This window comes from Tursiops truncatus, chromosome 13, assembly GCF_011762595.2.
Source record: "Tursiops truncatus isolate mTurTru1 chromosome 13, mTurTru1.mat.Y, whole genome shotgun sequence".
NCBI lineage: Eukaryota > Metazoa > Chordata > Mammalia > Artiodactyla > Delphinidae > Tursiops > Tursiops truncatus.
Window position 1 is genome coordinate 87,874,934 of NC_047046.1, and position 16,133 is coordinate 87,891,066.

General features: G+C 60.7%; 1 long non-coding RNA gene across 2 annotated transcripts; it reads left to right on the top strand.

Moving 5' to 3' along the window:
* The first annotated feature begins 1,129 nt into the window (after window positions 1–1,129).
* On the top strand, window positions 1,130–15,409 carry LOC109550301 (uncharacterized). 2 transcript variants are annotated; one of them, XR_004521609.2, is made up of 3 exons: window positions 1,202–4,103; window positions 7,641–13,908; window positions 14,212–15,409. It is a non-coding gene; the product is annotated as an uncharacterized lncRNA (long non-coding RNA). The 2 variants fall into 2 exon arrangements; XR_002176813.3 differs by lacking the exon at window positions 14,212–15,409 and having other exon boundaries at window positions 1,130–4,103; window positions 7,641–13,788.
* The last annotated feature ends 724 nt before the right edge of the window (window positions 15,410–16,133 follow it).

Consider the following 16,133-nt stretch of genomic DNA (forward strand, 5'->3'; position numbering starts at 1 on the left):
GCCCTCCCTGCCTTCTGACGGGAGCCCCCAGTGCCAGCCAACCCCCCACCTGGATTTGTGTTTTCAAGAAGGCGTTGTTCACTTTATCTGCTTCTGGTTCTGCCTTGCCTGTTCCCTGTCACCTGAATTTCCTGCCAATCCTTTCAGCACCTCCTGTTGGGACCTGCCCAGTGTGTCTGGCAAATTGGTTCCAATTAGCATGACTGTAAACCCGGTGGGCACACAGGGCCTCACACCCAGGTGCCTGGTTGGGCGGGAGCAAAAGCAGGAAGACAAGGCGGGAGTCGCTGGAGGCTGTCGCCTCCCTGGGCTGCCTGCACCAGGTCCCACAGCCGGCAGCCTAAGCGCCTCACGGGACTGGGGCTGGACACCAAGACCAAGCTGTGGGCGGGCTGGTGCCTTCCGAGCCGTGAGGGGCACCTCATCCCAGCCCCTCCCCAGCTCTGGTGGCCGCCTGAAATCGCTGGGGTTCCCGATCTCTGTCCGTGTGGTCATGTGGCCTCTCCCTAGGGGTGCCTGCGTCCAAATGCCCCTCTTTCACAAGGACACCACTCGTGCTGGGCGAGGGCCACCCTGCTCCAGCCCGAGCTCATCCTAACCAGTCACGTGCAAAGAGGGGCATCTTCGGGGCCCCGGGGTCGGACTCCAGCGTGTGCATCCGGGGAGACACACTCGGGCCCCGGCAGAGGCCTGCAGTCAGCCGCCGGGCTTCCTCCTACTTGCCGTCCAGTCGCCAGCAGGGCCTCCTGTGCCACTCCTCCCCCCTCCCCCCCCATCCCGCCGCCTCCGCCCAGGCCTGGTCCAGTCTCCCCAGGGTTTGGCCTCCGCTTCCCCAAGGACTGTTCTCCTACCGACTGTCCCTCCTTTCTCTCCTTTTGGTCACCGAGACAAAATATATTTACATTTCCCTTGGTAACAAGACTTAATTCACCACAGTGCAAACTGAAACTAGTCCAGTTTACGCAGAAGATAACGCGTGTATTCTACTGCGTGATCTTTCTTTAAAGCCCTCATTTAACCTAAGAAAAGTGAACAGCTGGGCAGGATTTCTCTAGAAAACTACAGAGACGAAAGCTGGCCCCCGTGGACCGCTCAGGCACCGTTCGCACCCTGACCCTGGGGGCCTGAGTCCGTCTGCGCCCACGCCAGGAGCAGAGGTACTGCAGGCAGAGCCACGGCGGGGCGTGTTCGCGCACCGGCCGGCTCTGGGCCGGAGGCACAGGGATATTCTCCGAGGTTCTCGGCCCTCGGCCCTGCTCTCTGGCTCCAGGGCTGGCAGCCGGCCGCCCCCGACTGCCTGAGGCTGAACAGTGTCCTGTCGCTTTTGCTTTAAATCCTCTCGTGTGCTGCGTGCGCCCTGAAGACGCGGTCCGCACCCTGCCGGGCCCCTCGCAGATCTGCCCACCCACGTCCAGAGGTGCACCAGCTCCAGGGGGACCGGGAGCCCGCCCGCCCCGCCTCCTGGGGGCCCTCTGGCCCTGACGGGGCCCTGAGCCTGTGAAGGCGAGGCCTGCAGAGCCCCACGGCTGAGGCCTCGAGGACCCCGCGTGGACTTCCCAGGACTTTCCACGGTCACGCCCTCTGTGCTGCCGGCTGTCCTACCCCCAGAGCTCCCCGAGCCCCACAGCACGGAGCAGAAGGCTCTAGGAGCCGGCCGTGACTCAGCCGGGGAGGAATGTGTTCCTTGGCATTTGCTCCGAGGAGCTGGAGTTGGCATCGCCTCTGAACACGTGGGAGTCCAGGCCGGACGGCTCTGCGTCTGTCACCTCCTCCGGGGCGGGGAGGCCTCAGAGGCCCCGGGGGCCCACGTGGGCCCGGCCCTGGGACCTGCTTCTCCAGGGCTGGCAGAGGAGCTGCTTTTATAGGATTAACAGCAGCACCTGGGAAGCTGGGGAAGCAAGAGAGATGGAAATTCAGGGTGATCTTGCCAAAGGCCATTTAGGCTTCTGTCCTGTGACTTTAAAATTAGGTTAGTGAAGCACTAAATCTACCTCCGACCGGTGGGCCCAGTTCCAGCGGTCACACCTAGGGAGACACCTTCAGCGCGGGGCGGCTTCTCCGTGACCACGTGACTGGGCGCCACCCGCTGAGTCACCGAGTCTGAGCCCCACGCCTGCCCCGCTGCGGGAAACCGGCTTCTCCCGAGGCGGACCCGGCCTGACCCCGCCTTCCCACGGAGACGCAAGCTCGTGGAAGCTGCCTTCCACAGTAAACAGCCCAGCCCAGGCTACTGATCTCTGAGTGAACGCGTAGGCGAATAAAGCAACGAGGGAATGAACGAGAAGCTGCACTGGGTGCTGGGAGAACTGGGAACAAGAGGCTCAGGAGAGAGGCCCTGCTCCAGCAGCAGTTCCCCTCGTGACCACGCTTTCCGTGTTAACTGGCAGTAAAGTTTCATTCCCATACCTCATCACCGTCAGGGCGACACCCTGGACCCAGTGGCAGGTCTAGGCCCTACACAAGAACACGAGTTCAGGCTCATTTCCCCAAGCCACCGCGTGTCCCTTCCTGTCCCTTCAGGTGCCGCCTGGCTCCACGCACTGTCCCCGCTCCACCTCTGAATCCTCTCAGACCGCGCCGAGGTACAGCGGCTGACAACCTCAAAGAACAGCGGGGGCTCCACAGCACGCATGCTCCCAGCCCGTTCTCCACGCCCACGGAAGACATCGCTGGTTGGTCCCAGCATCCTCTCCCACTGAGCCCAGACAGAAATGAGCCTGGTGCTCCAGGAACCACTGCCCAGCAATCACATTCGGACCCTGAGAGGAGGCCTCTGCCTTCCCGCCTTAAGCTAACGGCTTGAAGAAGCTGATGGGATTTCAAGCCTCTGCTGGAGGGCTGTCCTCCTGGCCCCCTCGAACCACGTCATCCGAGAGAGCTCGCTTTGCCACCGAGGACCTTAGAAATTCCAGCATCGCTCTGATCGCTGATTCCCGCAACTGACTCTCCAGGTGGAAACCGTCTCCTTATTCGAACGTGTGGTACAGCCGCCTCTAGCTTAGGCGCCGCTCGCCATTGTCAGAGGCTGATTGAAAACCGCGAGGCTATCTCTTCCCGGGGGCTGTTCAGTTTTGTGTGTTTGTGCAGTTTGGCTTGAAAAACGAAGTGAGGAGTTAGCCCAAGTCCAAACGCGGCGCACGGCCACGTGTAACTGTGAATCCCTGGCCGGTCAGGAGGGTGTTGCCCCTTCCTGGCCCTTCGGCGGGTGTTGGGTGAACCTCAGAAGGCTGGCCGGCGGTCCCCGGACCAAGGCACCCCGCCCGCGCCCCACCGATGAGTCTCTGCCCGATGGCCTCTCCCTCAGTCCTTGGCAGAATTCTGTGAGATGCCCAGGAGTCTGGAACTGCTGTTTAAGCCACACCTTGTTTATCTTCCTGAATGCTAAGCGGTAGATGGAAAGCACATTTCAGAGCGCTCGATGTTCCTGCAAACACGGACACGTTGCTTGATTTAGTCCCAGCTCTTGAAGCAACAGTCCTTTTCAGGTTGCCGCAAGTGGGGGTCACACAGTGGCTTCCACACTGGAGCCCTGCCACCCACCGGGAGGCAAGTGATTTCTTCTCCTCCCCACTCTCTCCTCCCCTCTTTTTTTTTTTTGCAGACAAAAAAGCTGCATTGTTTCCACGTGACGGTGGCTTGGGAGGCCCATGGCTGGAGGGCGAGGCCGGGCAGAGGCCCCGCCCAGGGCTGGGAAGGCCCCTGGTTGGCTTGGGATACGGAGCATGGTCGGGGGCGGCGTCTCCCTGGTTCGGGGTGGTTTCGGGAAGTCACGGAGACAGGTCTGCAGGCAGAGCCGGCTGTCCCGAGCAGCTGTCCCGTCTGGCTCGGGGTCTCCCAGGCCAGGGCAGCTCCGTGGTTTCTAGGGTGAAGCCCCCTCACCCTGAGACAGCGCTGCACCTGCCGGGAGACACATGTCCGGGAGACACTCTGTGGCCAGCTTGCGGGAAGACTGGCCGTCCCCTGCGGGGCCTGGAGAGAGGTGGTCCAGGAGGATCATTCTTGGGGATCTGGGGGCCCATGGTGGTGAGAGCCAGCAGCTAACCACGAAAAGGGTGTCGCCGGTCCTAGAAGCCAAGAGGACGGCCCAGAGGCTGCGTCTGGAGGTGAGCTGAGTGGGACCCTCGGAGATCGCTGAGACCGCCGGGCGTTGGGGCCAGTGACTCTGAGAACCAGACCCACTTTCTCTCTGCACTGGAGGCCACAGGTCCCCTGCTGTCTGGGTACAAGGCTGCCTAAATATTGAAAAGTGTTAAATCAAGCTTGCAAGTTGTATAAACTATGCCTTCATAACCACCTGAGAGCCCAGCTTTGAACTTAGAATTCTTGGTTTTTCTAGTCAAAGTGGCAGCAGGGGAGAGACCAGGCTCAGGTTCCCCGTCTCCTTTCCTCAGCCTCGTCCCCACCGACTTGACCCCGGTCCACCTGTCCAGCTGACGCCGCCCTGGCTGTGTGCTCTGGCAGACGGACGACTGGGGAGGGACTCCGAGGGTCTGCAGGGGTCAGGGCGAGGGTTAGGGCTGGCTTGGGGCAGGCCGTTCTCCCCAGGAGGGGCCCTCCCGCCTGAGGCCACGGGGGTCCTGGGGGAGGGGCTGCCCGCCCTGACGGGGGGGAGCGGGCAGGTGCCCCTCGTTTGCTGGCCGTGGCCACTGGTGTTCGGGGCCCTTCTCTCCCCAGGTGCCTAGGCTCAGCGAGAGCTTCTGGGAGCAGCACGCAGGGTGAGGGAGGTGCTGTCTGCGCAGGTCTGAAGGAGGGCGGGCTTGGGGTTGCCTGTAGGCAAAGAGGCGCTGGGGCACGGTGGCCGAGCCTGTGCCCGGCTTACTGCTCCGTCCCTGCCTCGGCTGGAAGGGTCTCCGCCCTCTCGGTGGCCCGGGGCAGCATCTCTCCCACCTCCTGGCCACCTGGCCACCCCGTGCCCCTCTGACCATCCACAGACCACTGTGTCCGGACGTCGCCCGCCCCCCGGACTCGCCGCTCCCCAGCCTCCCGACGCAGCTCAGATCCCGCCACAGCGCCCTGGGCACAAGGCAAAGCCCAAGCCAGGCTGACACTCAGCCGTGGGGCGGGGGGACATCGCTGGCCTGGCCCCATCAGGAATGAGACCCGCTTGCGGAGGGCGGGGCGGTCTAGGGGAGCAGGTTGGGCTCCCGGCGCCCAACAGCCCCCGTCGTCCCGGGGGCCGCCCAGTCCACTCCCCCGGGGACGGGCACCCGGCCCTCTGAGATGAGCCTGAGAGGGGACGGAACAGGGCAGCCCAGAGCTCCGGGCCGGGGCGCCGAGATGCTTAGTGGCGCTCAGCCGGCCGTTCCTAATTGCCTGTGGAACTGAGGACTGATGCTCAGATACGACCCCAAAAAGTGATTCCACCAAACGGGCTGAAGGTGCCGCTTCCTCTTCCGTCCGCGGTGGGGCAGGGGTGCCGCTCGCACAGACCCCGTCAGGCTGCGTGGGCAGCGCCGATGGGCGGGTCACTCCGGCCTCTAAGGCAGCGCAGCCACGGCAGAGCATCCGGGCCGGGGGCAGGGCCTTGGGCAGGACCACAGCCCGGGCCTGAGGCCTCACCGCAGGGCATGTGGTACGGCTGCACCGGGCCTGGCACCCACGCAGCGCCCTCGCGGGGACCTGCCCCGCGTCCCCAGAGTTCGCTGCTCGCCACGGCCACCTGGGCCCGCCGGGGGCCTGTGGGTCGGCTGTTAGCACACAGACCCCCTGGACAGGCTCCCGCGGGGATCTGACTGGGCTTTTCTGCGGGCTGCGTATAACACTTGCGAGTGCGAGAGAGCGGGAAGCACAGGGTCGGGTGCGGGTGGAGAGCTGCTCAGGACGCAGAGCTGGTTGCACAAAAAGTGAAGAAAAAAGCGCCGCCGCCCTCCGCCTCATTTCCGAGGGCTGGAGGGCGAGGCCCGCGCCGTGGTCTGATCGCGCCCTGTGATCTTCGCCGTCAGGCCTCTGGCCTCTGTCTGGGTGACCCCGTGCCAGCCGTTAGCAGCAGTTCCGCATCGAATAGCGGTGACATTGCACGGAGTGCACGCTGCCTGGGGGGTGTCCAGGTGGTGAGGACGCAGCACGGGGGTCCCCGTCGTGGCCCCGCGTGTCTGCACCAAGCAGGAGGGACCAGCACGGTATGCCGGGCGGGGACGTGACGACGTCCACTACGGCAGGATGTGGGAAGCCAGTGGGTAGCCTTAAGCCTGACTAAAGCATCCCGCACCGCGGGGCACAGCCGCCCCAGCGTGGATCCTCCCGTGGGGCCTGGACCGGTGGGCCGTGCCTCGAGGAGAAACCGGGGACGCCGGGTGGAGCCAGGGCCTGTCGGGCCTGTGCAGAGGCAGCAGACAGCTCCGCAAGGGCGCCAGGCGACCGGGCTCTGCCCTGCCGGGGCAGCGCCAGCGTCACAGCGCCCGAAGCAGCAGGGCAGTTTCAGCGATAGCCGGGACTGGGCAGCTCCGATCGCAGGAGCTCTTCCTCACGTTGCAACGAATCGCTGCCCTGGAATTCCTGCCGTCGTCCAACCTCTGTCCTCGGGGCAGACGCACCAGAGGACTCGCTTCCCCACACTCTCCTCTGCCCCGCAGCTGTGACCGAGCTCTGTCCCAGTGGCTTCGGTCCAGAGCCGAGCACCGGCTGGAAATTTGATGATCTCACGACTATTATTAATTTTCTGTGTGGTAATAGATTTCTACTAATGTTCTTTTTAAAAATCTTTATTTTTCAGGGAAAGCTAACCAAATAGTTATGGATGAAATGTGAAGCCTGGGATTTCTGTGGCTGGCGGGCAGAGGGCACCAGGCTGGCCGTGGAAGGGGGCCCGTGGGGTCTACAGGGCTGTTCTCTCTACCGTTTCCGTTCTCACTTGTCTGTAATATAAAGTCAGAAGACGGGCCCGGAGCAGACGCTCCCAGTCTCATATCTTGCGTCTTGACTCTGAGAGCCGAAAATGCAGGCTCCTCGGGGCCCCCACACCATCTGGGCTGGAAGGAGGACCATCCAGCCCCCCACGGCCAGGCTGCTGTCGCCAGGCGCCCGTCTCCCACTGACCTTCCAGGGAGGGGCCTGGACCACTTGGCGTCGCCCTCACAGGGTCCCTCCTGGCTTCGCAGCTCTAACTGGATCCGGTCAGCACGGTACCTGCCGAGGGGTTAGGGCCCCAGACTGGTGCCTGGGCCGAGCGTGGTGGCTGCACGGTGGCCTTGACGCTGCCAGCCCAGAAGCGGAGGCCTCGGTTTCCGAGCGACACACGGGAATCGTTCTTTGGGAGGGAAGAGAGATGTGATCGGCGAATAGCCCTCCCAGCACAGGCATGGAGTCGAGGGCAAGTTCTTGGAGGAGCTCCGCGCGCCCCAGAGTGTGTCCACGCCAGACACGTGTGCGGCCAGCGTGTGTTCTACCCAAGCTGACGCATGTGTGGACCCTCCCCGTGTTTCTCTGATGTCCACTGCAAGGGTCCCTCCAGGGAAACTGTGGTTGGAGCTGGGGACAAGGGGACAGCCGTGGCGCGTGGAGGGGTGGACGCCCGGGGGGGGGTGCTTAGCCCAGGTCTAAGCAGGTCCGGCTGCACCTTCCTTGTTCTGCCCACATTCCGGCCGCCTTGGCGTCAACACACCTTGGCCCTGGTAACTGCGTCTCCCCCTCCTCCTCATCAGAAAAGGCCACGGGCAGCCTCCGAACGCCCCTCCTCGCCAGCCAGGGGCTTCCCAACCTTCTTAACCGAGGCCAGTCCCGCCATGAGAAATGGCCCTGCTGTCACAACAGCGTACACAGCACAGGCAGATGGGCGACGACCTTGCCAGGTGAGCGATTCCCCAATAGAAATCAGCGTCTGTTGCAATCGTAGAAATGGACATCTCTATTCCATTTTTTAATGCTAGCTAGGACTCATGACGTTGACGTCACAGCCAGCTAATGGGTGGTGACCGCAGCCTGGCTGAACTCTGTGTACGCTGGCCTGATGGCCGCCGCAGCTGGACACCAGCTCTGCCCAGGACCTGCTGACCCAGGGCGGCCGTCCCCTCCTGTGAAGGTGCCTGGGGGACCTGCGTTCCTTTGCCCGAAGCTCCCCTCTGCTGTGGCCACAGACCAAGACGCCGTCGACAGTACAGCAGACAAAGCCCAGCAGAGCCTCAGCCGGCTGTTACGGGTGGCTCTGAAAATGTGCTTTTATTTTTTTAACTGCGTTTTCCAAATTGTCTCCCACGGATCAGGTTACTTTTAAAACCAGAAAGAAAATCAAGGTTAGGAGAGAGCAGGATAAAATGGGGCCACTGCGGAGTCTGCCCACGTTTCACGGGACAGCGGGTGCCCGGCTCGAGGCGAAGCCTCCGTCTGCGAGGGCCCCATCCGTCCCGCGAGGCTGGCCCCGGTCCTGGCACACCTTCCCCCTGGGACGCGATGGAAGAGGAGAAACAAGGCGGTGGCCCGGCTGCCCGCCCATGTCCCCCGGCCCAGGCGGCCTCTGCGTCGCAGCTGAAGCCTGGCTGGTGTGAGTCCTCCACCCGCAGGTGGGCAGCGGCCTCCCCTCGCTTTTCCTCGGGCGCCTCTTCACCTCGCCTGCACCCCAGCCAGGCGAGCCGTGTCAGTGCCTCTCAGCCGATCGGAGCTTCAGGCCGCTACCCCACGACGGGGCTCAGGCCAGTCTCCGCCTGGAGTCGCGGAGCGCCCGCGGCCACTCGGCCTTCAGTGGCAGCGATGGTGTCGCCCGCGTCCCGAGTGAACGTGCTGCTCCCGGAGCTGAGTCGGCCGAGGGAGTGCTCGGCTCACGCCCTGAGAGTGGTGCACGGAAGAGGGGCGTCTCCGAACCCTGGCCTCGGAGGCAGGAGGGAGGGAGGGAGAAAGCAGTGCCGAGGCCCCCGGTCCTGTTTCCCGTCTGTCTTCTGCCTCATCGTCTGCAGAGGCTGAGAGGACAGAGTGCAGACCCGACGGTTCTAGGCCGGGACGCGGCCGTGCAGCAGAGGCTGAGAGGTGGCGGGGCAGGGGACCCTAGGGGTGACCAGGACACAGAGAACCTAGCAACAAACACAGGTGGATTGATCTGACTTCATGAAAATTAAGAGCTTTTGTTCATCAGAAGATACCGTTCAGAAAGTGAAGAGGTGTTGCCACGTAGCCACGGATACTGAGGACGCAGAGAACTCTTAGAAACCAACGTGGGAAGGCTGACAGCTCCATTCTCCAGTGCGCAGAAGATCTGAGCAGGCATCCACACAAAGACGTCGGGCGTCCAGCCAGCATCTGGGAAGGGGCTCGGAGTGACTGGAGGTCAAAGGGCTGACGAGCACGTGGGTGTGGAGCACAAGGGGGCCACAGGCCCGACGGAGGCGTGAGCAGGCAGCGCCGCTGGGAACCGTCTGGCGGCGTCCACGCAGCTGAGCCCGCGGGGCTCTGTGCCCATCTGCTCGGCAATTGGTGCACACCCCGCGGCACGGGCGTGTGCCCACCGGGGATGTGGGGGGCCGTGTTTGTAGAGTCTTGTCTATACAAAGAGCCAAACGCCGGACACAACCCAAATGTCCACCAGCAGCAGAACAGATCATCAGTTTGGTGTGTCCACACACGGGACACTACATAGCACGGAACGAAACCGGCCCCTTCACGCCGCGGGACGGCTCTGACAGGTCAGATGAGAGCAAACAGGCACAGTGGCCCGAGTGTCGGGAGCCGGCAGGGGTGACCTACGGTGACCGAGGTCAGCACAGGGGCTGACTCTGGGTGGGGCTCAGGGTCGCCTTCTGAGGTGCCGAGGACCCTCCGTATCTCGGTCTCGGTGGAGGTTTCAGGGCGGACACTCATGTGAACATTCCCCAAGCCGTGCACCTGGCTGTGCGTCTGTCATACCAAACGTAAAGCCTCACAGGCCCTGGAATCAGGCCTCCTTGGGTTTGAACCGGGGTCTGACCCTGCTCTGCTCCCGGACTGCCCTGGGCCTCGGTTCTCATCTGGGCAGTGGGGTGGCAGCAGTGCCCAGCCCAGATGCTGTTGTGAGGATAAACGCGGATCAAGCTTGGAGGCCCGACTGCCCCGTGGAGCTCAGGAAGCGCCGCTGCTCCTCCAGCTGTTCGGTGGTTCATTCTCTCCAGGTGGTCAGACTTGTTTGCCCTGGGCTGGCGCCATGCCCGCCCGTTTCACATTCTTCCCCATCACATGGCCTCGTGGCCTCATGTTTCACTCATGCATCCAACACCAGGTCTCAGGAAGTAGCCCGTCTGCAAGCTTTCTTTTCTGTGCAGGCTTTAGTTGCTGTCGTGGATGGTGCATAAACATTGCTGAAAAACCTGGCACCAGACACAGCTGCGCTTCCACATGCTAACAGATTAGGTTGACCAAAGGGTCCCAGTAAATATCAGAAACTGGACACAAAGCTGAGTTACAGGGTGAGATTCTAATTTACAGCTGCTTGATATACTAACGATTTCTTTTCAGCACGGAACTGAGGAGTGTCCTACCTCTGGAGAATCAAGCTGTATCCATCTCCGGAAAAACTCAGAGGAACGCTTCTTCATAATTAACAAACCAAGATTCAAGCCAGCACGTTTCCAAGGTCCAAACAAACACCCGAGTTAATCAGCCCAAACAGAGCGACACAAATCCAGTAAGCAGGGCTCCAGAAACCCCAGGGAGTCAAGGCTTCCGACGGAGTCTCCTCACATCCCCCAGGGCCGCTTCGCGCCCGTGCAGGGGAAACGCCCGGCTCGCATAGCTGTACCAGCCTTGCGTGGGCTTTTTGTGGCATTTGCCGTGAACCTTATGTTGTGTCTTCAGGTGTGTTTTGACCAAACAGCATCAAGACGTTGGATAAGAAACGTTCCTATGTTTCCACCCCAGGATTCCAGGAACAGTCACCCCTGCAACCCCTTATTCTTTGGGGAGCTAGGTAATTGGTCCTAAGTCCCGTAGACGGTGAATGGTATGAATGTGTTCTGTGTAAACGCGCACACGTGGGAGGAATGATGTCTGCAGGGTCCTTGTATTTGAAGCTGCGGATGAACAGAAGTGAGCGAGCGGGAGGCCCCTTTGGGCCCCAAACGGCGCCTTGATGACGTGACTTCCGGCTTTTTTGGTTGGGCACCTGGGGAGGCACAGGGACAGGCCATCGAGACGAAGGGAACTGGACTCATCCAGGCCGGAGCCAGACCCGCTGAAGACAGAGCATCCCCAGCCCTCGCAGGGGCCCCAGGGAAGGGGGCAGCGGCAGCGAGCGCAGGGCGGACGCTGAAGGTGCAAGGGGCGCGCGTCACGCGCCAGTCTTTTACGGTAGCTTTTGGAAGCCACGGGTCACTTGACCATTGTAAGTCTTATGCTTATTACGGAGGGTAGCCCTTACAGCTGTCATGGTCACGGTGTGAAAGCTCACGGGAGTGGGAGGCCGGGCTCTCGTTTTCTGTCAACCTGGGTATCTGTCTCCTTCCTGCACTGGAGGTGGGTGAGAACGGGGGTCCTCGGCCCCCATCTCGGAAGCCGACGTCCTGGAGGCCTCAGCAGAGGCCACGGAGGGTGACCTGCCACGACCGACGGCCCGCGTCCGGGAACAAAGGTGCGTGGAAGTTGCACGGGCCCGAGAGCGCCGTCCCCCTGGGTGAGGGCGGGGCAGCGTGGCAGCAGCGTCCTGCCACTGGCCACGAGACGGGAATTAACGTCCTGCAGTTTGTCGTCTGGCGGGGTGCTTCGATACTTGAGAGACGGGATCTTTATTTCGGAAACGCTGTTCGGCCATCGGCCCCATTCTCCACTGCTCTAATTTCTCCCAGAATTATAATTAGGAACAGTGTAAGCGAAAGGAACGTGCAGTCTCGAGCGCCCCAAAATGACTCAGCCGGAGCCCCCTGGGTCCTCTTTCGGGAGGCGGCCCTTCCACTCGCTGGTGAGCTGACCTTGCTGCAAGGCCTTCTTGCTCTTTCCTTCTCTCTTCCACCACTTTTCATCTTCCCTCCTAGCGCTGACTGTCTGAATCCAGACCCGCTGCCTCAACCCCTCCTTCCCAGCTGCCTCAGTGAGACCCACAGATGGATTTGAGAGAGGATCAGGCACTCCGTGCTGACCTCGCAGGGCTGACCGGCACCGGGGACGCTGCCAGGCCGCAGGAGGTGTCTTGCTTGCCATGGCCTTTGGAGAGCACCACGTAACAGAAATTGCCCACCATGCGAGAATCTGCACCGTGGAAATTGGACAACTCAAGGCTTTTTTCTCCAGAGAGCCGATGGCTGAACATTTTCCAGCTCTGCTCTGCCTATAACATGAGAGGAGAATAGACAGAAAAGGAAAAGAGTAGGAACACAGACAATGTAGGGGGCAGGGGAACAAACCCTAACGAATATTCAGAAAGATAGAAAAAGACGTTTGCAATCACGCAGGAGGGAGAGGCTAGGTTAGAGGGATTATTCAGAGTTTAAGAAAGAGCTCTTGGGAATTAGAAAAAATGAAGCACAAATAAAAATTCAAAGGAGGAGCTGGAGGTGAAACCGAGATATCCCGGAAAGTGGAAGAAAAATACAAAGCGGAGAAGAAAGAGATTCAGTGAATTAAAAGATCAGGGCCGCCCCGGGGGCGCAGCGGCTGGGAGCCCGCCTGCCGACGCAGGGGACGCAGGTTCGTGCCCCGGTCCGGGAAGATCCCACGTGCCGCGGAGCAGCTGGGCCCGTGAGCCATGGCCGCTGAGCCTGCGCGTCCGGAGCCTGTGCTCCGCAACGGGAGAGGCCACAACAGTGAGAGGCCCGCGTACCGCAAAAAAAAAAAAGATCAGTCCAAGGGGCCCAACATCGAAGTAAAGGAAGTTCAGAAAACGGAGGGCAGGATACCATCAAAGAAACCATGCAAGATGCTTCCACGGATGGAGGTGTTTCGTTTCCAGACTGAAAGGACCAAGTTCCTGGCCCTGTGAGTAAAGCACGCCTGCTTGGAGACCCACCCTCGGGACATTTTGGAGTTGAGAACTCTGAGATAAAGACCCCAAGAGCTTCCAGAGAGAACGTGCGACTTCCAGAGGGTCAGGAACGGGAAAGACACTGGAATCTTAAACAGCAACACGGAACCCAGGAGACGGTGAGAAATGCTTTACTGTTCGTTCGGGAAGATAATTTCCTACCATTTTAGGAACTGCTTTATCGATCAAGCGTGAAGGAAGAGATATTTTCAGACATGTATGGAAGCTCCTAGAGGATGTACACCAGCAACCTGAGAGTGTAAATCATGGAACAGGAAGCCTGGGGCCAGGAACCACGGCGCCAACACAGGTGGGAGGCTGAGGGCTCCGAGGACCACGGGAGAGGGTGTCCTGGGTGACAGTTTGCCAGTGGCCAGATTCACGTGTGAGAGCAGAGGGTACAGGTGGGCACCCCCAAGGAACACCTGGAACCGGTACAAAGTCTGGTGCGTCTTGCTGTCCAGGGAGATTAGCGCCAGGGACACAGGCCTGTCTCCTGCGGTTTCACTGTCCTAAGAACGTGGTGCTCCTCTGTGGTCTAACCCCTGCTGCCAAGCCCACCGCCCTTCCCGCCCACTCAAGGGCAGACCTGGTGTGAAGGAACCTTGGAGATTTACCCACATGCCCCTCGACAGTTTGCTACAAAAGGCATCTTGAGGAAATTGGAGGAAGCGGGATATTGAGGGTGACTCTTACCTTAGCTGGGTATGAAAGTGGTGTTGGGGTGACGTTAGGAACAAGCCCTCACCTGTAAGAGGCACAAGCTGAAGTATTTATGGATGAAACGACATGATGTCCGAGATTTGGTTCAGACTCCAAGTGTATTTATTCATATTATGTAAACTTGTTCAGTTTAAAAGTAAGTTTTTAAAAAGTCATAGCACGTGTCTTGTCTCGTCTAGAAGAGGAGGGTGGCGATGCCAGGGAGGTGGCGGCCGTGCTGCCCGTCCAGGTGTTCCCCGTGGCATCCATGTGGACGTAACAAAGCCACCCCCGGGGTGAGTCACCTACTCCAAGTGCGAGGAGGCAGGGAGGGCGTGTGTGAGGCCTCAGAGTTGAGGGTTCAACACCCCGAACCTTCACCTTCCATAGTAGGACGTCAGCGGATGACGCCTAAGTCTGAAAAATCCTAAATTGGCAGTGAAACACGTTTTTCAAAAATTGCAGGTAGAAATGAAAAGCAAGTAGAAAGAAATGGAATGGGGGCCTTTGGGGGGCGAGAGGCGGGGTGTGATGCTGTTCCCTTGTTGCCCTGCAAATATAAGAATACGCCTTCATTTAAAGGAATTTGTTAACTTTAGGAAAAGTAACCCGTGCGGTGATCAACAACAGAGAGGGGCCCGAAGCCAGGGGGCCTCGCTGCGCACCAAGGAGAGAAATGAACGTCGCGCAGGGGTGCGCGCGAGCGCCCCAGCACCAGCGCCCAGGCCTCCCTGTGTGGGAGGGCCGGGTGGGAGCCCCCCCGCCCTGCAGGGCACAGGCTCCACACAGCAGGCCCTTCCGCCGAGCCCACTCCCTGCTGACCTTGAGGCCGGAGCTCCCCGAAGACCGGGCTGGTGCCGGGGGACGGCTGCCCTCGGGAGGGGCCCGGGTGACGGGGTCCCTGCCCTACAACGCTCTGCCCCGCCGGCCTGCCTCGAGAAGGAGCCTCTGCCTTCTGCTCTCCGGGCAGCAGAGCTCTCCAGCCACCCGGGCTGAGCTGCCGGATTCCTGGGTGGACAGGAAACTGAAAGCTTTAAGCCCTGAATGGTTAGGATTTCGAAAATAGGGCAAACAATTAAACTAAATTGCAGACCTAATGGCTTTCCCTTAAAATGTTAAAGCAAGAGCCACTCCGTGTTTACCTGGGAGGCGCGGTACGGCCGACAGCATAGCTCTGTCCTGATTTCTCACAGGGAAGGGCTCTACCCTACAGACCGCTTGTGCAGAACGCTGTGAAGTGAAGTTCTTGATGTCTGTTAGGTCAAGAAGTACTTTCAAATGGCGCAAACGGCCACTGTGGGGAGTTCCTCACCCCTCTGTCTGCATTTGGCCCCCAAAACAAACAGTCCCCGCCGACGAGGGAAGAGAGAGGGGTGGCCAAATGCCACGTGGGCCCCGGAGGACTCCGGGCCCGGACGCGGCCACGGGGCCCAGAGGCCTGGGTGCGAGCTCCGGAGGGTGTGACTCAGGCCTCCTGTTCTCGGGCCCGGGTCCACGCACCGGCGGCGAGGCTGGCCCTGCACAGGCCGGCCCTGCACAGGCCTGTGCCCGGCGGGCGGCGAGGTGGCCGCGGGGACGCTGCTGACCCGCGGAGGGCAGGGCCTGGGGGACGGGGCCCAGAGGCCGAGAAGGGAGCACCTTCTGGAGGAATCCTTCTGGAAGGAAACCTTCTGGAGGAATCCAAAGGGCACAGGCTAGAGCCGGCCGCGACCGGGCAGCCCTTGGGAGCAGCTGGGAAACCGCAGGCAAAAGTGCAAAGACGGTGGAGACCCCGCTTCTTAACCACTCGCCCTGCATTCTGCAGTTCACCCCCAGATCGACCTTCACTCAGAGCTGCCAGACAGCTGTTCAAAAGGCGAGGGTGGAGCCCCGCCCGGCCCGGCCGCCCGAGGCTGCACGGGGGCTGCAGCAGGAGGGCACCGAGGCGCCCGGCACGCGGGGTGAGCCCATCCCTTGTCTCTGACGTCACTTGTTTTCAGGTGTCCCAAGTTAACTGGCAGAAAGAAATATGAGAGAGAGAGGGAGAGGGAGAGAGAGAGAAGGGGAGGAAGAGAGGGAGGGAGAGGGCGGTGAAGACATGGTCGTAAGTCTGGGATCTGCTTTTGTTGTTTTTAATCGGTGCTTCTATTTCATATTTTCAGTTTGGAAAATACTCTTTTATGCGTTCCAGGCACCTCAGTGCTGGCTGAGAGATAATGATAATGCAAAAAGCTTAAAAAAAACAACAAAAAAGGAACATCCTTCTCAGATCCCAGAGAGCAAATCCTGCAAACTTGCGCCGGGCCTTCCGTCACATCGCATCGAAATGGTTTGCTTGAGCTGCCCCCGCGGCAGCTCACTCCTGGCCTCTTCCGCGGGTGTGGACGTGCTGAGAGCATCCTGACTCCCGGAGAAGCTAGCTGCCCTGCTGCGGCTCTGTGCTTCCCGACGCCGTCCAGGGGGCAACGTCTGCCAGGAGCCCTTTGGGGAGGCTCCGGGGGAAAGCGCCCTTCGCGTGGAACAATTTGGGTAAAAGGGCTCA